Consider the following 26,865-nt stretch of genomic DNA (forward strand, 5'->3'; position numbering starts at 1 on the left):
ATAACACCCAGTGCTCCATGTAATATGTGCCCTCCTTACTACCCATCACCAGCCTATCTCATTCCCCCACCCCCTCCCCTCTGAAGCCCTCAGTTTGTTTCTCAGAGTCCATAGTCTCTCATGCTTCATTCCACCTTCTGATTACCCCCCTTTCTTTATCCCTTTCTTCTCCTACCGATCTTCCTAGTTCCTGTGGTCCATACATACAATGGAATATTACTCAGCTATCAAAAAGAACAATTTCTCAAAATTTGCTGCAACATGGACGGCACTGGAGGAGATAATGCTAAGTGAAAGAAGTCAAGCAGAGAAAGACAATTATCATATGGTTTCTCTCATCTATGGAACATTCTATACACTTCTATAAAGCTAAGTAAACACTATGCTAGATTAAAATTCTCTGTATCCTGTGCAATTAATTTACAACCTCATTCAGGTACCATAACATACCTTTATATTTGTTTTCTTATTTTTCACTCTCAAGTATGCATTACCAGCACTAAAGACAAACAAATGAAAAGAAAAACCCATATACCAAATATGAATCTCAAACTTACCTGAAAAGAAACATGCGTAATGCTTGAACCTTAAAAATTCCCACTATGAAAACTAATCCTGATTAATTCTTTATGGGAACACTTTTTTTTCTATCAATGTAATAAATTCTGTTCTCTCACTGTCATCCTTGCACGTATTATCAGAATATAAATTATCATAATAAAAACTTTATAAAAATTATGATTTATCCAGACAATGGCTTTTTCAGAACACCTGAATCTTAGCATACAAATTTTGCTTTGCAATCAATAATAGTATTTAAGTGATTGTTAATGAAAGTCTATCTTGGTATGACTGTCAATGTAATGTTATGATTTACTGATAATGTCTGCATTTAGAAGAAATCTGGACCTATCCTGAAGACATCAATCTTTAAGTCCCAAGTAACAAAACAGCAATATTAGACAATATTCCTAGGAAATGTATTAGCTAATATTTGGACTAATTTGATGGAATATTTTAAACTTTCCATTAAAATATGGTATATATGTAGAAATTCCATGCATGAAAATTGTACAGCTCAATAAATTTGCACCATCCAAACAAAGAAACTAATCAAGACACAGATTAATATACAAATATTGCAAGCATTCCGGAAACCACCAAGGTGTCTTATCTCTATAACTATCTCCCACATCACTTTCCCTAAGTAACTTATTTTCATATCATGGACTAGTAAATATACAAGGGATATAGGTAAAGCAATTTCAAAATAGAAATAATTGACATATATAGAACACTGAATCCAAAATAATATAATTATATATTAATGTAATTATAAGTGCAAATGGAATACTTATTAAATTACGTCATATCATGTACTATTGCAGAGATACAAAATTATTCAGAAGTAATAAAATCAATTTAAGGTATGTTTTTCCATCATATGGAATTAGGTTAGAAATCATTAATAAGGATCAAGAGAAAAAGCCCTACTTCTGGGGAATTAAGCAATGCCCTTCTAAATACTCTATAATTCAAAAATAAATCCACATAGAAATAAGAAAATACATTTATATTAGTAATAGGAAAGATGTAAATGCTAAACTTGTGTTCATTCAGTTAAAAAGTGCTTACAGGGAAATTTAGAGTGAAAAACAATATATTAGAATTGACAAAGGCTAAAAAAATTCAATGAATTATATTTTACAAGAAGCTAGATGAAGATAGACAAATAAAAATCAAGACAAATATAAGGAAAAATTAAAGAGGTTAAGAGCAGAAATCAGCAAAATAGAAAACAGACTTACAAAAGGAAAAAACTACAAAAAATAATTTGAAATAATTAATAAGATTAAAACCCTCCTATCAAGATTAATCAATAATGGGAGATAACACAAAATTTTAAAATCTAAAAGACACACAAAATAAAAAGATGTTACTAAAAAACTGTCAGTAATGAATTTGATGTTTCAAATAAAATGTTCACCTGACTAGTAAGAATCTTGAGCAAATGATGGAGTCACTATATAATCAAACTATATAATCACATTTGTATAAAGAAAAAAATGAGGAAAAATGTGAAATACATTTTCAGAAGAGTTGCATTTGGGGCAAAGGGCCTGGAGCTGGTCATAAGGAAGATTTTTTGTGTTAGTTATATTTTTCTTCTGTGCCTGAGTCTTATAAGATAGCATCATAATATGGATGATTGACTGCATAGATATTATGCACCAATGTGCTGTTACACTGTTTAGATTGAGACAGTATCACCAACTCCGTGAATTTGTGAATCTACTAATGGTAACAAATATACAAGTAGGGGCTTCTAAGAATATTTTTAAAAATAAAAACAGGCCCTATTGTTCCTGCTATCTATATGTCTGTCCAAAGGTTGTTAATGATTGAGGTTCTAGAGTTCATTTCAATATCTGGCAGAGCTAATTTCCTCTTTGATGTGTGACTATTTCTTAGTAGTCGCTCAGTTCTTTAGAATTACCTTCTATGGTTCTAGATAATAAATATAAATTTTAAAATTATAATAAATGAATAAAAAAATAAACACTACTTGGTAAGAGCTGTGACTGAACTTTGTCAAGAAAAAATTTTGCCTATGCTTCAGGCAGTAGCCACTAGGTCCCAGGTAACACTAAAATTTCAACACAGCTTACCAGGAAATATATAAACCACTTTTCTTAGGGATGCATATTTCAAGTTTTAGTAAGAAGTAATAATGATATGGCATTTCCATATCTATTTAATATCTCTAACATAATATCCTTTTTAAAGGCCTAGAACAGTATTGAAAAGTGAACTGTTTTGTGCTTCAAAAGAATTATTGCAACTTTTATCATACAAAAACTTAAGGTCTTAAAGAGATCTAACAAAATTTCACATACAACTTCCCATGTTGCAAAAATGAGAAACAATTCATGTCAATCCCCAAAGATTAAAGTAGAAGCAGAAGTATAATGCAGTGTGACCATAAAAACCTTATAAATCAAGTCTCAATTCTTAAATTTCAATAATTAAGCAGATGAAAAAATCTGATAACATTTTGGCATATTTGGATTTCAGTATAATAATTTTGATCCAATATGAAATTGTTAAAAAATTCTCTCATACCTTACATCTTTCCATCAAAGCAGAAAAGAATTAAAATGAAAGAACAAATTATAAGGATACAATAATGTAGGTAACCTTGATGAAGTTCTCAATGAGGAAAAAGACACATTATAAAAATATTCTTGAATAATCTTCTGAAAAGATGAACACAGAGACCTCAAGACCTGGCACACAGAATATAACATATGAGCTTCAAAAGATCTTTGTTTAGTTACTCACCTCTATTGTCTGAAGTCAAAGCCCTGATCCTAATCCTTCTATCTCAGCAAAACATGACAGAAAGAAAAACAAAGACAGAGTATCAGAAAATATTCAATGGTAAAATTAACAAAAAGCTGAAGTTGTTTCCATTGTTATTATTTAATATAGGCATACAATCTTTTCTTCTTTTAACCCAAATGAAAATTTCTAGTACCTATCTCAGTTGCTTCTTGCCTTCTTAATTCAATCATTTTTATTCCCTCATTTGTTACTCAAGAACATATTTTCTCTATATAAATATCTTTCTACAACTTTTGTTCAAAGTAAGCAAAATGAAACAAGTCTTAGATCACTGATCATATCTAAAGGTGCATAGTGCCTTGTAAAATAAGACATAAATGCCTTATTCTGGGAAAAAGAGAAAGCATGTTAACAGTGGCATTATGTTGTCACTGAAGGATCATTTAAGACAGCCAGGCCCTTAGAGTCTTATTTGTCCTAGTAGAGGGCAACTCATCTGGACCTCAGATTGACATCTGGAATGAGTCCCTCAGCATCCTCAGACAATTGTGCTCATCATTGATCCAGACAAGCACCCTCCCAACAAACAAGCTTTTCCATAGCCAGGCTTATATTGTGCAGGTTTGAATAAAGAACAGTAAACATGTATAGATATTTTATTTAGTACCTGAATAATAGGACCCATATATAGCATTAAAAAAATGCTACATTTGATTGTTCTAATAAAAGTAGGTAAGATCTATTGGGAATATTAAAAAAAAACACTTTAATCAACAAAAATTTTGAAGAACAAATGACGTACCAAAAATAATATAAAGCATGATTATAATATAAGTAGAAGCATATATGTTGTAAATATTTCAGATAAAGATTAAAAAAATCATATTTAGCACAGTTGAACTACAAGATTATTTTCATCCAATACAAAATTGTGAAAAAAAGAAATATGGAAATAATTCCCCAAAGTTATCCAGGTTACTTAAAAAAGATATTTTTAAAAGGGAAGAAATACAAACTGAGGGCTTCAGAGGGGAGGGGGGTGGGGGATTGGGATAGGCCGGTCATGGGTATTAAGGAGGGCACATATTGCATGGTGCACTGGGTGTTTACGCAAGTAATAAATCGTGGAACTTTACATCAAAAACTAGGGATGTACTGTATGATGACTAACATAATATAATAAAAAATATTATTATTAAAAAAAGGAAGAAATAATGAGGATTCGTTTTTCCATGTAGGGACACTCCCTGGGAAAAACATCTATCATAAAAATATTCTTCCTTAAGCCTCTTACAGACTGAAGCACTGACATCACTAGTAATAAAACATATAATTTCAAAAGGACCAGGACAGCCACTCACCTTTCTTCCCTGAAAGTAACTTATTCACTTGAAAAAAAACAAAAAACAAAAAACCAGTAACCTGTTCAACTTTTGACCTGCAAAACATTACAAAAAAATAGATTAGATGAGACAATGCATTAAATTAATTAAAAATAATGCATAACATTTGTTCTATTTTAATTAATCATATAAACATCCCTTGCCACAAACATTCCATTTTCTTGATCCTTTATCATTTCTGTCATATCATTTATTCATTTGCTCCTCCCTGAGTTCTTTACTTTGCAAATGGCTAATAATTCTCTTTTTTGAGCTATTCAAATAAGTATATAGCAGTTATCTCTAAAATGGGAAATTCTAAAGCTGTATTCCATCTCATAAAGACTGAAAATACCATGTGATGTTAAAATGCCCTGTGATGTGAAAAATGAAAAGAACGAAGTAAGAGTATTGTGAGATTACTGAGGAGTATTATGAAGGAGTATTATGAGAGGTATTATGAGGATTATTGATGACCTCATCAATTGAACAGTACTAAAAGTGAGTCTTATTTATCTTTTTTTAAGTAGCAGCTTTATTAAGTATTATTCACATATAACTCACCCATTTAAAGTGCACAGTTTAATGGTTTTTAGTAAATGCTGTATTGTGCAACCATTGCCACAATCAATTTTATTTTATATATTTTTTATTTTAATTTTATAAATTTAAATTCCATTAGCCAAGTTATAGTAGATCATTAGTTTACAATGGGATACCATCTTACATGAGTCTTGTCCTATTAGAAGGCCACACAGATGGACCTCAGCAACCCAGATGCTTATGCTTATTCTTGATCCAAACAGGACCAGCACAACCAATAAACATTCCTCACACCATAGTAATGCTTTTAACAATTTACTACTTACAATTAGCTTACAGCAAAAAACGGCACAGGTAGACATTTAACTCTACTTTAGTAAATCTGGTTATAATGACAACTCCAGAAGCTTCCCAGAATCCTTCTCTTTAGAGTGATACATAAAGTGATATTGCAGTAGGGGGGTTTTTCATTCTGATATATTTATTCAATGAGATAGAAAAAAAGAATCAGGAGTTAACTGTGAAGTTGGGTTATATCACTTAATATATTATTAAGTTATGATAGGATGTATCTGACCATGTGATACTACCTTCATTTGATTAATCTGTAGTCCCTAGAGAGAAGATATATGTTCATATTGAAAGTATAGGATCATTACCCTATATCATTATCTGTTTTATCTCACAGGAGCAACTTTATTTCAATACACACACATACAAACCAAATCTATTCTATGACTTGCCTTTATTAATCTGCAAATGCTCCTGAATATCTAGATTTTTAAAAACAAAATCTATTCGTCCTTACTATTGTCCAAAATAAATTTCCTTTCAGAACTCACAAAAAATACAACTATATACTGTCTAAAACAAAAACAAAAAGGACAGCGCAAATAAGTTTCCACTCTTATTCTACTCAAAATGTACAATGTACAAAAAGGAATGAGTCAAGATGAAGCAAAAAATGTAACTCATAATCCTTAAAACTGACAGGCAGATGACCATATTTTAGGAGCACAGAAAAAATTTTGTCTATTCTGAAGAATTCATAGAAAATTATGACAGGGGCGCCTGGGTGGCTCAGTCGTTAAGTGTCTGCCTTTGGCCCAGGGCATGATCCGAGGGTCCTGGAATCAAGCCCCGCATCAGGCTCCCTGCTCCACTGGGAAGCCTGTTTCTTCCTCTCCCACTCCCCCTGCTTGTGTTCCCTCTCTTGCTGGCTGCCTCCCTCTGTCAAATAAATAAAATCTTTAAAAAAAAGAAAATTATGACAGATGTGTTAATAGATCTTATAAGAAAATGGAAATTATCAGCATGAAAAATAGGAATTCTAGAAATTAAAACTAGAATATTTTTATTAAAAAAAAATAGATGGAGCAAAATGACAAAGTAGGAAATTCCTAGCTCGTGTGCTCCAAGACAAATAGTGATCTGGCAGCCATCCATGAATAAAAGTGCCTTTGTGGGAGCTTTGGGATCCAGGTAGGAGACTGTGAAACTCCAGTGAGGCCCAAGACTAAAGAAAGCTGCTTTGAGAAGGCAGGGCCATATCCTAATAGTAGGCTCACTAAACATGGTCCTTGCTGCAGACTGAAAACAGTCACATTCCGCTATGGACTCAGCTCCAACCCTGCTTGGTTGTGGTCTTGAAAGCAGCCTTATTCACCAAGGGACCCTAGAAGAGCTATGCGCATCCGTGTCCCTGGTAGTAGTTCTCCAGTCTCTGACTCTGAATACTAAAGTGGCCCTATGGCCTGGCCCTAGTCCTGCTCGACCACAGTCTGGAGTCATTCTTGCCCACTCAGGGACATGGGAAGAAACACACCCATCTCTGCCCCTGGTAACCAACCCACTGACTTTAGTCTCAACCATAGATGTTGACATAGCCCTGAGACCTGGCTTTAGATCTGCTACACTGTGGCCTAGAGTCACCCCTGCCTCCCTTACCTACCCAGGAGTCCTGTGATGCCTTTCAGCATTTCTGGTAGTAGTACCACTGACATCAGTCTTGTCTATGGACACTGAAGTGTCCCTGAGACTTAGTTCCAGCCCCATTTTGCAATGGTCTGGGGGCAGTTCTGCCCACACAGGGAATCTACAATAAACACACCTTCCAAGGCCCTGATTATATGGCCACCATGTACAGACTTGATTGTGGATCCAGAAACAACTCCATGACTTAGCCCCAGTCCTTTTTAACTATGATTCCAGAGGCAGTCCCACCTACCCGTTGATCCAACAGGAACCTCTCATGCCTGAACCCTCAGTAATAGGCCTGCCAACCATGAACCCAATTGTAGATATGGCAGCAAGCACATGACCTAATTCAAGCCCTGTTCAACTATGACCTCAGAGACAGTTCCATTAGCCTGGAGACTTCGAGGAGAGTCTTTACCTACTGACAACAGTGTATAAAGAAAGGAAGAGGTGTTTTTTTCCCTTCAAATGTCCTTCAGACATCAGTGCTAGTCTACATAATCTACATAATCATGAATCTAGAATCAGGCAAACATGAAACCAAAAGAAATTAATCAACCTTCAGAAAATTAACCCCAAAGAAATGTAGATTTATGAATTGCCTGACTAAAAATTCAAAATTATTGGGTAAAGGAAGATGGTGGGGGAGTGGGAGGACCCTAGTCTCACCTCATCCCATGAATGTAACTAGATATCAATCTCTTAAATACCCCAGAATAGACCTGAAGTGTGACAGAAGAAACTTCACAACTAAAGGTAGAGAAGAGGCCACACTGAAGAAAGTAGGAAGTGTGGAGACATGGTTTAGGGGAGAAATGATTGAAAGTGCTGCAGAAAGAAGGGAGCCATGGTCACAGAGAATGTCAAGAGAGACTGGGATACATAGGGGCACAGGGGATGCACAAGAAGAACATTTCCCCAAAGCCATTGGGTTGAAACATAAGAGGCATTGAATTTTGTGAGTTCTTGCAACCAGTGGGGCTTAAATACTGGAGTGTGAAAGGTCAGTGGACTTGGCAGTCTAGAGCCCCAAGGACACTATGCTGTTCCTGGAGAGAAGGCAGGGAAAAAAGCAGGGGCAGACAGTATGGAAACAACAATATGAAGAATACCTGGGGCACAGAGTGGGGAGATTATTTGCTCTTCTTGGAGCACATCCCTGAGAAGGACTTTTCACAGAGACACTCCTCTGGAAAGAAAGGAGCTGGCCAGAGCCATTTTCATCACCAGCCCCTCAGCATAAACACAGAGCCACCTGTGGGAATCAGCACATCATTGACACTGGCTACATAACTTGCATGCACTAAGTCCCACCACCCTGCACTCTGGTGGGACTGTCCTCAGTCCCACATGCATCAGGCCCAGTGTAGCGGGTCCATCCCCCCAACAGACCTGCACAAACCCCTGCCTACACCACGTCACCAGAAAGTTCTGTAGGGTCTCAGATCCAGTGGAGGTGGTGACAGGTCTCATTTCACAAACTGACCAGAGCACACCTAGTTTGAACTTGCCACATTCAGGTCAGGGACAAAACTCTGCCCATAGCAGACAAGAAGAGCCTCTGCAGATGACTGGCCTGAAGGACAGAGCAGCCAAAATGAAACAGCAGAGCACATACAACACACACCAGAAACACTCCATGAAGTACCAGGCTCTGGGCACTACACGACTCTTCTTCATAAGGCCATTACTTCCAGGAGCAGTAGTTATAACTGGCTTTTCTAACACAGAGAAGAAGGCAGAGACTTAGACAAAATGTGAAGATGGAGGAAGTTATCCCAAATGAAAGAACAAGATAAGGTCATGGCCAGAGATATAAGCAAAAGAGCTATGAGTACCATGCCTGATGGAGAATTTAAAGCAACAATCATAAAGATATTCACTGGGCTTGAGAAAAGAATAGAAGATATCAGGAGACATTAACATAGAGATCAAAGAATTAAAAAAGAACCAATCAAAGATGAAAAATGCAATAAATAAGATTAGAAATATTCTTGATGAAAGAACAGCAAGCTGGAAGAAGCAGAGAAGTGAATAGTGATGTAAAGGCAAAGTAATTGAAAGCAATGAAACTGAAGAAAAGAAAGAAGAATTATGCAACACAAGAATAGGCTTGGGGAACTCACCGACTCCACCAAACATAATAGCAGTCATATTATGGGAGAAGAAGAAAAGAAGAAGAAGAAGAAGAAGAAGAAGAAGAAGAAGAAGAAGAAGAAGAAGAAGAAGAAAAAGAAAGAAAGAAAGAAAGAAAGAAAGAAAGAAAGAAAGAAAGAAAGAGAAAATTTATATGAAGCGATAATGCCTGAAGATTTCTCTAATCTGGGGAAGGAAACAGACATCCAAATCCAGGCAGCAGAGAACTCCCATTGAAATCAACAAAAGCAGTCCAACGCCAAAACATATTGTAACTAAATTTGCAAAATACAGTGATAAGTTAAAAAAAATCTTAAAAGCAGCAAAAGAAAACCTTACCTTACAAGGGAAAACCTGATAAGGCTTCCTGGAGATTTCTCAACAGAAAATTGGCAAGCCAGAAGAAAGTGGCATGATATATTCAACATGCTGAGTGGGAAAAATATGCAGTCAAGAATACTGTATCCAGGGGGCGCCTGGCTGGCACAGCGGTTAAGCGTCTGCCTTCGGCTCAGGGCGTGATCCTGGCGTTATGGGATCGAGCCCCACATCAGGCTCTTCTGCTATGAGCCTGCTTCTTTCTCTCCCACTCCCCCTGCTTGTGTTCCCTCTCTCGCTGGCTGTCTCTATCTCTGTCGAATAAATAAATTAAAAAATCTTAAAAAAAAAAAAAAAGAATACTCTATCCAGAAAGGCTGTCATTCAGAACAGTAGGAGAGATAGAGAGATAAAGAGTTTCCCAGACAAACAAAAATGAAAGGAGTTTGTAATGACTAAACCAGTCCTACAGGAAATATTAAAGCAGACTCTCTGAGTGGAAAGGGTAAACCAAAAGTGACAAAGACAAGAAAGGATCAGATCAGATAAAATCTCCAGAAACATTATTTTATTGTAATAAAATGGTAATAACTACTATCTATCAATAATTACTTCGAATTTAAGTGGACTAAATTCTCCAATAAAAAGACACAGGGTGTGAGAATGGGGAAAAAAAGACCCATCTATATGCTGCCTACATGAGACTCATTTTAGACTTAAAGACACCTGCCCTTTGGAAGTGAGGGGATGGAAAAACAATTATCATGCAAATGGATGTCAAAAGAAAGCTGGAGTAGCAATACTTATATCAGACAAACTAGACATTAACACAAAGACTGTAACAAGAGAAAAAGGACACTATGAAATAATAAAGGCAACAATCCAGCAAAAATATGTAACAACTGCAAATATTTATGCACCCAAAGTGGGAGCACAAAATGTATAAAACAATTAATAACAAACATAAAGGACTTCATTGACAATAATACAATAATAGTAGGGGACTTGAGCACCTGACTTACATCAAAGGATATATCATCTAAACAAAATTCAACAAGGAAACATCTTTGAATGATACTCTGGAACAGATGGAGTTAACAGATATATTCAGAGCATTCCATCCTAAAACAGCAGAATACACATTCTTTTCAAGTGAACATGGGACATTCTCCAGAACAGATCACATATTAAGTCACAAAACAGGCCTCAAAAAATACAAAAAGATTGAGATCATACTATGCACCACTTCTTTATTTTTTCTTTTTGCAAAGTATATTATGCAGCTTTTATTATTATACATTTGTTTTTGAAGTATGGGGGAAAAGATGAACTTCATAAAGAGAAAAATTCAAGACACAAAAACAGACCTGATTCAAACATATAGCGTTTTAAAGAAATACAATATATAAAGTTTAAAATATACTGCATGGGATGAGCAGCAGAAAAAACAATGTGTAATAAAAGATCACTGAACTCGTAGCTATGTAAGTTACGGGGAAAGAACCACAGGGAGGGAAGGAGAGAGGAAAAAAAGAATGTAAATGACTTGTAAAAATATTTAAGTACACACTTATTTGGGATACCAGAAGTAAAATGCTAAAAAAAAAATTAACACATAATGGCTGAGATATTTTTGAATTTGCTGGAAATTAAAAGCTCAAGAAGTCCCAGTCAGAATGAAAGTAAGAATTCTACATCATAGCTCATCATAATTAAATCATTGACACCACACATTTTAAAAACAAAACCTTCAAAGTGATAAAGAATACAGGAAAGAAATTTGCTTAACCACATTCTCTCATTTAATATATTTCAACGTATGCTGTGCACTTGTCTTCTGATCCTTTTTTACTTTCCCTCTCCCCATATTTCCCAGATAATATCTTTCTCAGATATTTTGCCACATCTGTTGACAATCTTCTTTATTACATTTTAATAGTGTTCAGTAATGTACACAATCCACAAGTGTTTTCACGGATAATCTCCATTCCCCTTTGTAGACACTGCAACTGCAATTATAGGTGAAATGATCATTACTTCCCAGCAAGGAGATGATATCATGGCATCTCAAACTTTTATCTTGAGGTTCCATTCCTGAACAGGGACTCACTGTCCTGACCACAAATGCCAATTGGGGAAGTAGCAATTCTTTGCAGATAAGCAACATTCTTAGAAGTACTTTATCTCAGGAAATCTAGAAATAACTATTCTCTGTAAAAATATTCATGCTTTGTGGGTTGGAAGCATGCACATATTTTATATGTTTAGGAAAGATCTTTGCTCAGAGAACAAGAAGACTATCTTCACCCTTGTCCACCAGTCCTGGTGCTGGTCAACATACCCTCTCTCCTGCTGATATCTTCTTTGTAATCTCACTATGCACCTTGTCTGACTACAGTGCTATGAAACTAGAAGCCAACCACAGAAAGAAAACTGGAAAGGCCAGAAACTCATGGAGGTTATACAACATGCTACTAAACAATGAATGGATGAATCAAGAAATCAAAGAAGAAATAAGAAAATAATTGAAACAAATGAAAATATAAACATAACAATTCAAAACTTTGGGGATACCCCAAAGTGGTCATAATAGGGAAGTATATAGCAACACAAGCCACTTCAAGAAGCAAGAAAAATCTCAAATGAATAATCTAAACTTACACTTAAAGAAGCTAGAAAAAGAACAAAAAATGAAGCCTAAAGCCAGAAGAAGAAGGGAAATAATAAAGATTAGAGCAGAAAACAATGATATAGAACTAAAAACTGAAAACAAAACAAAGCAATAGAACAGATCAATGAAATCAATGCTTGTTCTTTGAAAAAACTTCGTAAACCTTTAGCCAGGTTTATCACAAAGAAGTGAAAAAGGACACAAATAAATAAAATCAGAAATGAAAAGCATGTAAGTGTTTAGCTCAATATTAATTGCTAAAAATAGTACTAACTACCAATTTCCTACTTCATTTTTGGCAGATTGAGCCTGATCTTTATATCATCCAGCACTTTATGAATATTAGGCCCATGCAGAGCATGGTGCCATGAAATATATATGATAAGAAAAGCACAGAGGTTCAGACATACTCCACAGAGCAGTCACCAGCACAATAAAGGGGCAGAACAAAGTAGGCATAAGGATTGATGCCATTGATGAGTGCAAAATGATGGACAGACTTCACCTGTTTTCTAAAATAAGTCCTTCTTGAGGAATGCCTGGCTCCTTATTTCTCACTATCAACCCCTTAATGTGTGTTTTGTGTAGAGGGGCTGTAGAGGAGGTGAGAGATTTAGAATTAAAAGAGGTCTATAATTAAGAAAGAGGGGAAGAAAAGTAGAAAGATATTAGCAACTGGTCCTGTCAACATCTGTTATTCCTGTTTAATCAGCAACATATTATAGCACCTTAAGCTACTCGACAGCCTATAAGGTAGGTACTACTATTATTATCCCAGGATTGAGAGGTGAGGCCTGAAGAGGCCAAGTAACTGGTCACATGACTTTGACACCATGCCTCTAGAAAAGGAACACACTCTTCTTGAAGCCTCACACTGTCCACTCACCAATTCTAAGTGACAGATCCAGTCTGTCATTAGCACCCAAATCATTAGCACCCAAGCCAAGAAGCTGACCTCACCTCTTGCCATGAGTGACCGAGGAAGAGGCTATGGTGAGATCAGTTAGGCATAATCCTTGGTATCATCTTCCACAGCCATGAGAATGGGGAGTGGTGATGCACAAACTGGACCTAATAATTATATTATCTTCTTTTGACTTGATCAAGTCAAGAATAAGAGGAGAAACATCAGCTCCCAAAAACATATGGTCTTAGAACCCAATTCAGAATAATGGCTAATGCTTATGAAGTATTTACAATAAGACAGGCACTACCTAAGGGCTTTTGAATATATTAACTCACTTCATCTTTACAGCTACTGCATGAGGTGGAGAACAACTACAGGTGAGAGAGCTAAGGCTCAGAAAGGTTAAATATCTTGCCTAGCATCACATACTTAGCAAGTGGAGGAGACTGGGCTCTGAACCATTATACTTCCCTACCTCTTCCCTATGGGAATCCTAGCATATACCCTCTGTTATAAGATTAATTTCTCATCCATCTATTTGCTGACTATGTCTTCCTTGTCTCTTTTCTCCTTTCTGCTACAGCCTTGTTATTATTCTTACATTTTAACTGGTGTTACATTTCTTCTGGAGTTTCATTTTTAATTTTCAGCAATGTTCCACCCAAATTTCCACTGCAAGATGACCTCCCATGGTTAGTTTTCCTTCTTTTCTGGTCCTGGCATACCATACTAGTACCAAAGATCAGAAATTAACAGGTGGAGGTGGCGTTGACATTTCCATTCCCTACTTAGTAACACTGATCCATTAACTAGACGCTGTAATTTAAAAAATGTTAGTTGAAGTTTGCAAAATGAAAAATAGAAGTTCTGGGTTCTCTGTTTCTCAGGTGTATGAGCACATTCTAAAGCAATACAGCTATAAATTTCATAAGCAAGACATTAGATTGAGAATACAAGTGATGGTAGCTGAAATGAGTGGGTTATGAGACTTAAGTTAGGACAAAGAAAGAAAGAAAGAAAGAGAACTTAGGGACACTCTATAGCTTCTTCATCTAGTCCTCATTCTGTGGCCAAAAAGGCACAGAGCTGGAAGGCAATTTTGTGTCAAGAAGCTTGTATCCTCTTGGACATTGGTCTTAAAGCTAAGGTCAATCTAGGGGCACCTTGCTGGTTCAGTCAGTAGGGCATGTGACCCTTGATCTCAGGGTTGTAAGTTTGAGCCCCATCCTGGGTGTAGCAATTACTTAAAAATAAGATCTTTTAAAAAAATTTAAAAATAAAATCAGAAATGAGAAAAAAGAAATAAGATGCAACACCACAGAAATACAAACAATTATAAGAGAATACTACGAAAAACAATATGCCAAACAACTGGGAAGAAATGGGTAAATTCCTAGAAACATATAAACTACCAAATTGAATCAGGAAGAAATAGAACATTTGAACAGGTTGGTTATCAGCAGAAAATTGAATAGTAATAAAAAAAAAACTCTCCAAAAAACAAAAGTCCAGGACCAGATGGTGTCACAGGCAAACTCTACCAAACATTGAAAGAAGAGTTAATACCTATACTTTTCAAACAATTCCAAAAATTAGAAAAGGAAGTAAAGCTTCCAAACTCATTATATGAGATGAGCATTACTATGATACAAAACCAGATAAAGACACCCACTGAAAACAAAACTGCAGGCCAATATCCCTGATGAACACAGATGCAAAAATTCTCAGAAAAATACTAGAAAACCAAATCCATCAATACATTACAAAAATCATTCACCATGATCAAGTAGAATTTATTCATGGGTTTCAAGGGTAGTTAGTTATTCACAAGTCAAGCAATGTGATACATCAATTAAGATAAGAACGTAAAAGAACCACATGATTATTTCAATAGATGCAGAAAAGGCATTTGGCAAAGAATAACATCCATTCATGAAAAAACCCTCAACAAAGTAAGTTTAGAGTGAACATACCTCAACATAATAAAGGCCATAAATGAAAAACCCACAGCAAACATCGTATTCAACAGGGAAAAACTGATAGTCTTCTCCCTAAGGTCAGGAACAAGACAAGGATGTCCTGTCTCAGTACTGTTATTTAACATAGTACTGGAAGATCTAGCCACAGGAATCGGACAACAGAAAGAAATAAAAGACAACCAAATCAGCAAGGAAGAAGTCAAAATTTCACTATTTACAGATGACATGACACTCTATAGAGAACAACTGGAAGAATCCACCAGAAAACTGCTAGAACTGACACAAGAGGATGTAGACACATGGAAAAAATGCTCAACATAACTCGTCATCAGGGAAAAACAAATAAAAACTACAATCACATATCACCTCACAACTGTGAGAATGCCTAAGTCAAAAACGGAAAAAACAACAGGTGTTGGATAGGATGCAGAGAAAGGGGAACCCTCTTGTACTGTTGGTGGGAATGCAAGTTCATGCAGCCACTGTAGAAAACAGTATGGAGATTCCTCAAAAAGTTAAAACTAGAACTACCCCATGATCCCACATTCACACTACTAGATATTAATCCAAAAGATATAAAAATGTTAAGTTGAAGGGATACATGCACCTCAATGTTTATAGCAACATTATCTACAGTAGCCAAATTATGGAAACAGCCCATGTCCATCAACTGATGAATGACTAAGGAAGAGGTGGTGTATACGTAGATATATACATACACAATGGAATATTAGTCAGCCATAAAAATGAATGAAGTCTGGCCATTTGCAATGACATGAAGCTAGAGAGTATTATGCTAAGTGAAATAAGTCAGCTAGAGAAAGACAAATACCATATGACTTCACTCATATGTGAAATTTAAGAAACAAAACCAACGTGCCAACGGGAAAAAAGAGAGAGAGAGAAAGAGTCAAAGACTCTTTTCTGATGCCAGAGAAAGTGTCAATACACAGACTCTTAAATATAGAGAACAGACTGATAGTTACCAGAGGAGAAAAACAAGGGATGGGTTAAATAGGTGATAGGATTTAATGAGTACACTTTTCATGATAAGCACAGGGTGTTGTATAGAAATGTGGAATCACCAAATCACATACTTGAAATTAATATTACCCTACATGCTAGCTGTGTGGAATTTAAATAAAAACTTAAAAAAAGAATTAAAAATAATTGTTTTAAGGAATTTCAGTAAGTTACAAAAGAACACAGTAGATTACTCAGTTAAATAAGACAAATAATACACAAACAGGATGAGGAGCTTAACAAACAGAAATCATTAAAAAAATAGAACAGTAATTTTGGAGATAAATAATACAATGAATGAAAGGAAAAATCCAAAAGGGAGTTTCAACTGCAGACTCGGTCAAACAGAACTTACAATCAGTGAACTTAAACACAAGAAATTTGAAATTATTCAATTAAAAGAAGGAAAGAAAGAAAGAAGGAAAGAAGGAAATGAAGGAAGGAAGGAAGGAAGAAAAGGGTTTATGGAATTTATGGGGCACACAGTTTTAGTCCTTTGGGCTGCAACAATGAAAATGTCATAAACTGAGTAGCTCAGAAATAACAGAGTTCTTACATTTTAGGAGGCCAGAAAGTAAAAATTCATGGTATGGGAAGATTTGACATCTGGTGACATTCCTATTCCAAAAGGGAGAAATTAGAAAGAAGAAAGAAGTGATGAGCCGAAAACAAGTCCAAAACCAAATATGACATACGACATTAAGTCTTAAGTCTCAGAATAATTTTTGATTTGATTCTTTGGCACCCTAGGCTCACAGTGGCTGCAGTCATGTTTTTTTATTTTTAAATTTAAATTCAATTAGCCAACAAAATACATCATTAGTCTCAGATGTAGTTTTCAAGAATTTATCAGTTATGTATAACACCTAGTGCTCATCACATCATATGCCCTATAAAATGCCCATCAATAAATTACCCCTTCCCCCAAACCATCTCCCCTCCAGCAACCCTCTGTTCCCTGTAGTTAAGAGTCTCTCATGGTTTTTTGGCCTCTTTGACGACTTCCCATTCTGTTTTCCCTCCCTTCCCCTTAGACCCTCTGGGCTGTTTCCTATATTCCACATATGAGTGAAACAATATGATAATTGTCTTTCTCTGATTGACTTATTTTACTCGGCATAATACCCTCCAGTTCCATCCATGTTGATGCAAATGGTAGGTATTCATCCTTTCTGAAGGCTGAGTAATATTCCATTGTATATATATACCAAATCTTCTTCATCCATTCATCTGTTGAAGGACATCTCAGCTCTTTCCACAGTTTGGATATTATGGATATTGCTGCTATGAACATTGGGGTGCACATATCCCTTCTTTTCACTTACATCTGTATCTTTGGGGTAAATACCTAATAGTTCAATTGCTGGGTCTTAGGATAGCTCTATGTTCCACTTCTTAAGGAAACTCCATATTGTTTTCCAACGTGGCTGTACCAACTTGCATTCCCACCAACAGTGTAAGAGGGTTCCCCTTTCTCCACATCCTTGCCAACATTTGTTGTTTCCTGTCTTATTGATTTTAGCCATTCTGGCTGGTGTAAGGTGGTATCTTATTGCAGTTTTGATATGTATTTCCCTGATGCCAAGGGATGTGCAGCATTTCTTCCTCTGTCTGTTGGTCATGTATGTATTCCTTGGAGAAGTGTCTGTTCATGTCTTCTGCCCATTTCTTGACTGGATTATTTGCTTTTTGGGTGTTGAGTTTGAGAAGTTCTTTATAGATCTTGGACACTAGCCCTTTATCTGGTATGTCATTTGCCAAAATTGCCTCCCATTCTGTGGGTTGCCTCTTTGTTTTGTTGACTGTTTTCTTTGCTGTGCAGAAGCTCTTTATCCTCATGAAGTCCCAATTCTTCACTTTTGTTTTTGTTTCCCTTGCCTTTGGAGACATGTCATGAAAGAAGTTGCTGTGGCTGAGGTCAAAGAGGTTGCTGTCTATGTTCTCCTCTAGGATATTGATGGATTCCTGTCTCACATCAAGGTCTTTCATCCATTTTGAGTTTATCTTTGAGTATGGTGTAAGAGAATGGTCCAGTTCTATTTTTCTGCATGTGGCTATCCAATTTTCCCAGTACCATACTGACTTGATGATTACAGCTTTGTAATACGGCTTGAAGTCAGGCATTGTGAAGCCCCCAGTTTTGGTTTTCTTTTTTTTTTTTAAGATTTTATTTATTTATTTGACAGAGGGAGACAGCCAGTAAGAGAGGGAACACAAGCAGGGGGAGTGGGAGAGGAAGAAGCAGGCTCCTAGCGGAGGAGCCTGATGTGGGGCTCGATCCTAGAGCACTGGGATCACACCCTGGACCAAAGGCAGATGCTTAACTACTGTGCCACCCAGGTGCCCCCCCCCCCAGTTTTGGTTTTCTTTTTCAACATTCCCCTGGAGATTTGGTATCTTTTCTGGATCCATACAAATTTTAGGATTTTTTGTTCCAGCTCTGTGAAGAGTGTTGATGGTATTTTGATAAGGATTGCATTGAAAGTGTAGATTGGAGGGGGGGAAAAGATGGTGGAGGAGTAGGGGACCCTTTTTCAGCTGGTCCCCTGAATTGAGCTGGATATCTACCAGATCATCCTGAACACCCACAAAATCAGCCCGAGAGGTAGGAAGATACATCTGGATCTCTACAAATGAACATCTCCTGGACTGAGTATTAAGGTATGAAACAGGAGCCATGAATCCATGCACAGACATTGGAAGATAAACGGAAGGGGGAGGGAGCCACCACACTCGGGTGCTGGGAAGCAGTAGCCACCTGCAATGGGGAGTGGGCCAGATTCATAGACTGGTACCTGCGAGAAAGCAGACTGAGACCTGAGCCCAGGAATGTGCAAGTGACCACACTGAAAACAAGAGCTCCAGAGTGCTCACTGGAACCAGACTGATACTGGGAGCTCAGGAGTGCATGCATGACCAGAGTGAAAACTAGAGTTCTGGAGTGCTCACTGGAACCAGACTGAAACCAGGATCTTGGGAGCATGCACACGTCCAAACTGAAAACTGGAGCACCAGAGCGCACACTCGAACTAGACTGAAACCGGGAGCTTGGGAGCATGCACACAAATAGAGGGAAAACTGGCGCTCTGGAGCATGCACGAACCCCATTGAAACAGGGAGCTCTGGAGCATTCGTGGGAACCAGGGGTGCCTGGTGGTGTTAGAAGCACAAAGCACAGAGATGTGCCAGCCCTGGAAGTGAACGCTAGGAGAGTGGCTGTGGGGTGCACATCCCGGGACACTGCGGGGTTTTTAGCAGCACCGACAGAAACAGAGTTAAAGTGGCCAGGAGAACTCAGTGAAGAGGGGACTGAAATCTCTCTGTTCTGAGATAGAGGCTAGGATATGGCCACTGCTTCTCTGACTCTCAGAAGAGTCACAGAAAACCACCAGGGAAAGTCACCAGAGAACAAAAGCTTGGAAATACCAGTTCACATTGTGCTCATCCCCATCCGCTCTCAGGGGATGGGGCAACTCTACCCAAACAGGGATGCCTGAGCATCAGCACAGCAGGACCCTTTCCCAAAAGGCAGGAGGAAAAATCAAGAAGCCCGCATCCCTAAGGTCCCTATAAAACAAGTGCACACTGCCTGGGTCCTAGTCAATAATTTGGGATCTGTGCATCCCCACAACCTCTCCTCATCAGAATGACAAGGAGGAGAAATCACCCCCAGCAAAGAAAAGATAATGCGTCTGTGGCCTCTGCCACAGAACTGATGGGTATGGATATAACGAAATTGTCAGAAATGAAGTTCAGAGTAACAATGGTCAAGATGATGTGTAGGATTGAAAAAAGTATTAACAAAAATCTTAATGAGAATATAGAATATCTAAGGGCAGAAATGAGATAGAATCAGGCAGAAATTAAAAATGCTATGAATCAAATGCAGTCTAAACTAGACGCTCTCACAGCCAGGGTAAATGAGGCAGAAGAACGAATTACTGAATTGGAAGGCGGGATGGTAGAAGAGAAGGTAAAAACGGAAACTTGGCTCAAAAAAATCCAATCTCTATTGCGGACAATGCTGCTATGAATGTTGGGGTGCATATGGCCCTTCTCTTCACTACGTCTGTATCTTTGTGGTAAATACCCAGTAGTGCAATGGCTGGGTCATAGGGTAGCTCAATTTTTAACTTTTTCTGGGACCTCCACACTGTTTTCCAGAGTGGCTGTACCAACTTGCATTCCCACCAACAATGTAGGAGGGATCCCCTTTCTCCACATTCTTTCCAGCAATTGTTGTTTCTTGCCTTCTCAATTTTTGCCATTCTAACTGGCGTAAGGTGGTATCTCACTGTGGTTTTGATTTGAATTTCCCTGATAGCTAATGATTTTGAACATTTTTTCATGTGTCTGTTAGCCATTTGTATGTCTTCAATGGGAAAGTGTCTGTTCATATCTTCTTCCCATTTTTTGATTTGTTTATTTGTTTCTTGTGTGTTGAAGTTGAGAATTTCTTTGCACCCCAGTGTTCATAGCAGCATTGTCCACAATAGCTAAATCGTGGAAGGAGCCGAGATGCCCTTCAACAGATGACTGGATTAAGAAGATGTGGTCCATGTATACAATGGAATATTACTCAGCTATCAAAAAGAATGATTTCTTTTTTTTTTTCCTTAGGTCTTTTTAATTGAAGTATAGTTGACATACAATATTATTAGATTCAAGGGTACAATATAGTGACTTGACAATTCTATACATTATGGAATGCTCAACACATTAAATGTAGTTACCGGGTGGGGGAAGGGATAATTCGGTGATGGGCATTAAAAAAAGAACGATTTCTTAACATTTCCTGTAACATGGATGGCACTGGAGGAGATAATGCTAAGTGAAATAAGTCAAGCAGAGAAAGACAATTATCATATGGTTTCACTCATCTATGGAACATAAGAACTAGGAAGATCGGTAGGAGAAGAAAGGGATAAAGAAAGGGGGGTAATCAGAAGGGGGAATGAAGCATGAGAGACTATGGACTCTGAGAAACAAACTGAGGGCTTCAGAGGGGAGGGATTTGGGGGTATGGGATAGGCTGGTGATGGGTAGTGAGGAGGGCACGTATTGCATGGTGCCCTGGGTGTTATACACAACTAATGAATCATGGAACTTTACATCAAAAACCAGGGATGTAGTATATGGTGACTAACATAATATAATAAAAATATTATTAAATAAAACACTTGAATAGAAACTTCACAAAACAAGATAAATGAATGGTTCATTTAGCACATGAAAGAGGCACAACTCATTAGTCATGAGGGAAGGAAATCAGTACCACAATGAGATACTATTGCATATCTATTGGTATGGCTAAAGTCAGAAAGTCTGAGATCTCACATAAAGCTCCTGGAAGTCTCATATAGCTGTGGGAATGAAAAAAAACTACAACCACTTTGACAAGCTGACTTTGTTTCTTATAAGATTCAACAAATACAAATCCTATGGATAGTCATTCCATTCCTAGGTATTTACACAATATGTCTACAGAAAGATCAACACAGGAATGTTCAGAATAGCTTTATTCATAATTGCCTCAAACTGGAAATGACACAAAGGCCCAGTAACAGTTGAATGTATCAACAAACATGAAACACTTGAAATCCTACCCAGCAATAAAAACGTCATGAAGTATTGGTGCATGTAGGAATATGGATGAATTTTAAAATCATTGCACTGCGCTGTATGAACAAAGGCAGACACAAAAGAGTATATGTATGTTTCAGGTTATGTGAAGCTGTTAAAAATGCAGTGATTTTTAGCAGTGATGGTCCCTGGGTCTGAGGCTGGAGGCAGTAATGGACCACAAAGGGAAACAAGGGAAGTTGTGAGGTAGTGGAAATGCCCTGTATCTTGACTGTAGCAGAAGTTTCATTATCAAAATGAATTTAATTGTACACTTTAAAGCCACGCAGTCTTTTGTACCTAAATTATACCTTAATAAAGTTGATTTTACAATCTAAAAAAAATCCAATCTCAAGAATGGAGATTACGGGAGATTACTGATTCAATGAAATGTTTCAATGTCAGAATCATTGGCATCCTTGATGGGGTGGAGAAAGAGAAAGGTCTAGAAGAGATATTTGTACAAATTTTAGCTGAGAACTTCCCTAATCTGGCAAAGGAAACAAGCATTCGTGTCCAAGAGGCAGAGAGGACCCCTCCCAAGATCAATGAGAACAGACCTACACCACGTCACATCATAGTGCAATTCACAAATATTAGATCCAAGGATACAGTCTTGAAAGAGGCCAGGGGGAAGAAAAACCTTATGTACAGAGGGAAAAATATCAGAATAATGTCAGACCTGTCTACAGAGACCTAGCAGGCCAGGGAGGGTTGGAAAGGTATTTTCAAAGCTCTAACTGAGAAGAACATGCAGCCAAGTTTCCTTTATCCAGCAAGGCTGTAATTCAGAATTGATGGTGAGATAAGGACGTTCCAGGATCGGCAGAAACAAGGAATTCATAACCACCAAGCCAGCCCTACAAGAAATATTAAGAGGGGTTCTATAAAACTAAAAAGACCCCAAGACTGACACAGAACAGACATTTACAAACTATAGAAACGAAGACTTCACAGGCAACATGACATCATTAAAATCATATCTCTCAATAATCACTCTCAATGTGAATAGCCTAAATGCTCCCATAAAGTGACACAGGGTTGCAGATTGGATAAAAAGACATGACCCATCCATTTGCTGTCTACAAGAGACTCATTTTGAACCTAAAGATACATCTGGACTGAACGTGAAGGGATGGAAAACCATTTCTCATGCCAATGGACCTCAAAAGAAAGCTGGGGTAGCAATCCTCATATCAGACAGATTAGATTTTAAACTAAGGACTGTAGTTAGAGATACAGAAGGACACTATATTATTCTTAAAGGATTTATCCAACAAGTGGATATGATAATTATAAATATCTATGCCCCCAAAAGGGGAGCAGGTAGATACACAAGCCAACTCTTAACCAGAATAAAGAGACATATAGATAATAATACGTTACTAGTAGGGGACCTCAGTATTTTGCTCTCAGCAATAGATAGGTCACCTAAGCAGAAAATCAACAAAGAAACAAGAGCTTTGAGTGACATACTGGGCCAGGTGGACTTCGTAGATATATACAGAACACTACACCCTAGACAACAGAGTACTCATTCTTTTTCAATGCACATGGAACATTCTCCAGAATAGACCATATACTGGGTCACAAAACAGGTATCAACCAAAACCAAGAGACTGAGATTATTCCCTGCATATTCTCAAACCACAATGCTTTGAAACTGGAACTCAATCACAAGGAAAAATTTGGAAGAAACTCAAACACTTGGAAACTAAGAACCATCCTGCTCAAGAATGATTGGATAAACCAGGAAATTAAAGGTCATTTTAAACAATTTTTGGAGACCAATGAAAATGAAAACACAACAGTCCAAAACCTATGGGACACAGCAAAGGCAGTCCTAAGGGGAAAATACATAGCTGTCGAAGCCTCACTCAAAAGAATAGAAAAATCTAAAATGCAGTTTTTATATTCTTACCTCAAGAAGCTGGAGCTGGAACAGAAGAATGGGCCTAACCCATGCACGAGAAGGCAGTTGATCAAAATTACAGCACAGATCAATGAATTAGATAAAAGGAGCACAGTAGAGGAGATCAACAAAACTAGAAGTTGGTTCTTTGAAAGAATAAATAAGATCGATAAGCCACTGGCCAGACTTATTCAAAAGAATAGAGAAAGGAAACAAATTAATAAAAATATGAATGAAAGGGGAGAGATCACGACCAACACCAGTGAAATAGGAAGGATCATTGGATCCTTTTATCAACAACTTTATGCCAATAAATTAACCAAACTAGAAGAAATGGCTGCCTTCCTGGAAACCTATAAACTGCCAAGACTGAAACAGGAAGAAATTGATTATTTAAACAGACTGATTAATCATGAAGATATTGAAGCAGTGATCAAAAACCTCCCCAAAAACAAGAGTCCAGGGCATGACGGATTCCCAGGGAATTCTACCAAACATTCAAAGAAGAAATAATACCTATTGTCCTGAAGCTCCTTCAAAAAAATAGAAACAGAAGGAAGACTACCAAACTCATTCTATGAGGCCAGTATTACCTTGATCCCCAAACCAGGCAAAGACCCCATCATAAAGGAGAATCACAGACCCATATCCCTGATGAATATGGACGCCAAAATTCTAAACAAGATCCTAGCTAACAGGATCCAACAGTACATTAAAAGGATTATCCATCAAGATCAAGTGGGATTCATCCCTGGGATGCAACGGTGGTTCAACATTCACAAATCAATCAGTGTGATAGATCACATCAACAAGAAGAGTCAAGAACCATATGATCCTCTCAATTGATGCAGAAAAAGCATTTGACAAAATACAGGATCCTTTCTTGGTTAAAACCCTTCACAATGTAGGGATAGAGGGTACATTCCTCAATTTCATAAAAACCATCTATGAAAAGCCTACAGTGAATATCATTCTCAGTGGGGAAACGCTGAAATCCTTTCCCTTAAGATGAGGAACATGACGAGGAAGCCCACCCTTGCCATTATTATTCAACATAGTACTAGAAGTCCTTGCAACTGCAATCAGACAACAAAAAGGGATAAAAGGTATCAAAATAGGTAAAGAAGAAGTCAAACTGTCTCTCTTTGCAGATGACATGATAGTCTATATGGAAAACCCAGAAGAATCCTCCCCCAAACTACTAGAACTCATGGAGTAATTCAGTAATGTGGCAGGATACAAAATCAATGCTCAGAAATCAGTTGCATTTGTATACACGAACAATAAGACTGAAAAAAGAGAAATTAGGGAATCCATCCCATTTAAAATAGCACCAAAAATCATACATTATCTTGGAATTAACTTAACCAGAGACATAAAGGATTTGTATTCTAGAAACTACAAATCACTCTTGAAAGACGTTGAAGAAGACACAAAAAGATGGAAAAATATTCCATGCTAATGGATCGGAAGATTAAACATAGTTAAAATGTATATCCTACCCAGAGCAATCTACACTTTCCATGCCATCCCGATTAAAATACCAATGACATTTTTCAAAGAACTGGAAAAAACAGCCCTTAACTTTGTGTGGAACCAGAATAGGCCCCGAATCCCCAAGGAATTGTTGAAAAGAAAAAACATCACTGGGGGCAATCACATTGTCAGATTTCAAGCTATACTACAAAGCTGTGATCACAAAGAGAGCATGGTACTGGCACAAAAGACACATAGATCAATGGAACAGAATAGAGAACCCAGAATGGACCCACGGCTCTTTGGGCAACTAATCTTTGACAAAGCAGGAAAAAACCTCCAATGGAAAAAAGATAGTCTCTTCAATAAACCATGCTGATCAAAGTGGACAGTCACATACAGAAAAATGAAACTGGACCATTCTCTTACACAATACAGAAAGATAAACTCAAAATCAATGAAAGACCTAGATGTGAGACAGGAATTCATCAAAATCCTAGAGGACAACATATGCAGTAACTTCTTCGACAACAGCAACTTCTTCCAAGACATGTCTCTAAAAGCAATGGAAACAATAGCAAAAATGAACTTTTGGGACTTCATCAAGATAAAAAGCTTCTGCACAGCCAAGGAAACAGTCAAAAATACTAAGAGGCAGCCCACAGAATGGGAGAAGATATTTGAAAATGGCATTACAGATAAAGGACTGGTATCCAAGATCTATAAAGAACTTCTCAAACTCAAAATCCAAGAAGCAAATAATCCAGTCAAGAAGTGGTCCAAAGACATGAAAAGACACTTCTCCAAAGAAGACATACGAATGACTAACAGACACATGATAAAATGTTCGACATCCGGATTAAAAAGTTGTGGTTCATATATACAATGGAATATTACTCAGCTATCAGAAAGAACGATTTCTCAACATTTGTTGCAACATGGACGGCACTGTAGGAGATAATGTTAAGTGAAATAAGTCAAGCAGAGAAAGACAAATATCATATGATTTCTCTCATCTATGGAACATAAGGACTAGGAAGATCGGTAGGGGAAGAAAGGGATAAAGAAAGGGGGGCAATCAGAAGGGGGAATGAAGCATGAGAGACTATGGACTCTGAGAAACAAATTGAGGGCTTCAGAGGGGAGGGGGTGGGGGAATGGGATAGACTGGTGATGGGTAATAAGTGCACCACTTATTGCATGGTGCACTGGGTGTTATACACAACTAATGAATCATCAAACTTTACATCAGAAACCATGGATGTACTGTATGGTGACTAACATAATATAATAAAAAAACATTAAAAAATGTTTGACATCATTAGCAATCAGGGAAATACAAATCAAAACCACAATGAGATACTACCTTACACCAAGTAGAATGGCAGTAATTAACGAGACAGAAAACAACAAATGTTGGCAAGAATGTGGATAAAGGGGAACCCTCTTATTCTGTTGATGGAAATGCAAGTTGGTAGAGCCACTTTGGAAAACAATATGAAGGTTCTTCAAGATGTTAAAAATAGAGCTACCGTAGGACCCAGGTATAATATAGTCTCCCTCTTCATCTCTTA

At 37.3% G+C, this 26,865-nt stretch overlaps 1 non-coding gene across 1 annotated transcript; it reads right to left on the reverse strand.

Moving 5' to 3' along the window:
- Window positions 1-3,843: 3,843 nt before the first annotated feature.
- Window positions 3,844-3,910, reverse strand: LOC113263850 (small nucleolar RNA SNORD109A). Its single transcript, XR_003319436.1, has one exon. It is a non-coding gene; the product is annotated as a small nucleolar RNA SNORD109A (small nucleolar RNA).
- Between the last annotated feature and the right edge of the window lie 22,955 nt (window positions 3,911-26,865).

This window comes from Ursus arctos, unplaced genomic scaffold (assembly GCF_023065955.2).
Source record: "Ursus arctos isolate Adak ecotype North America unplaced genomic scaffold, UrsArc2.0 scaffold_28, whole genome shotgun sequence".
NCBI lineage: Eukaryota > Metazoa > Chordata > Mammalia > Carnivora > Ursidae > Ursus > Ursus arctos.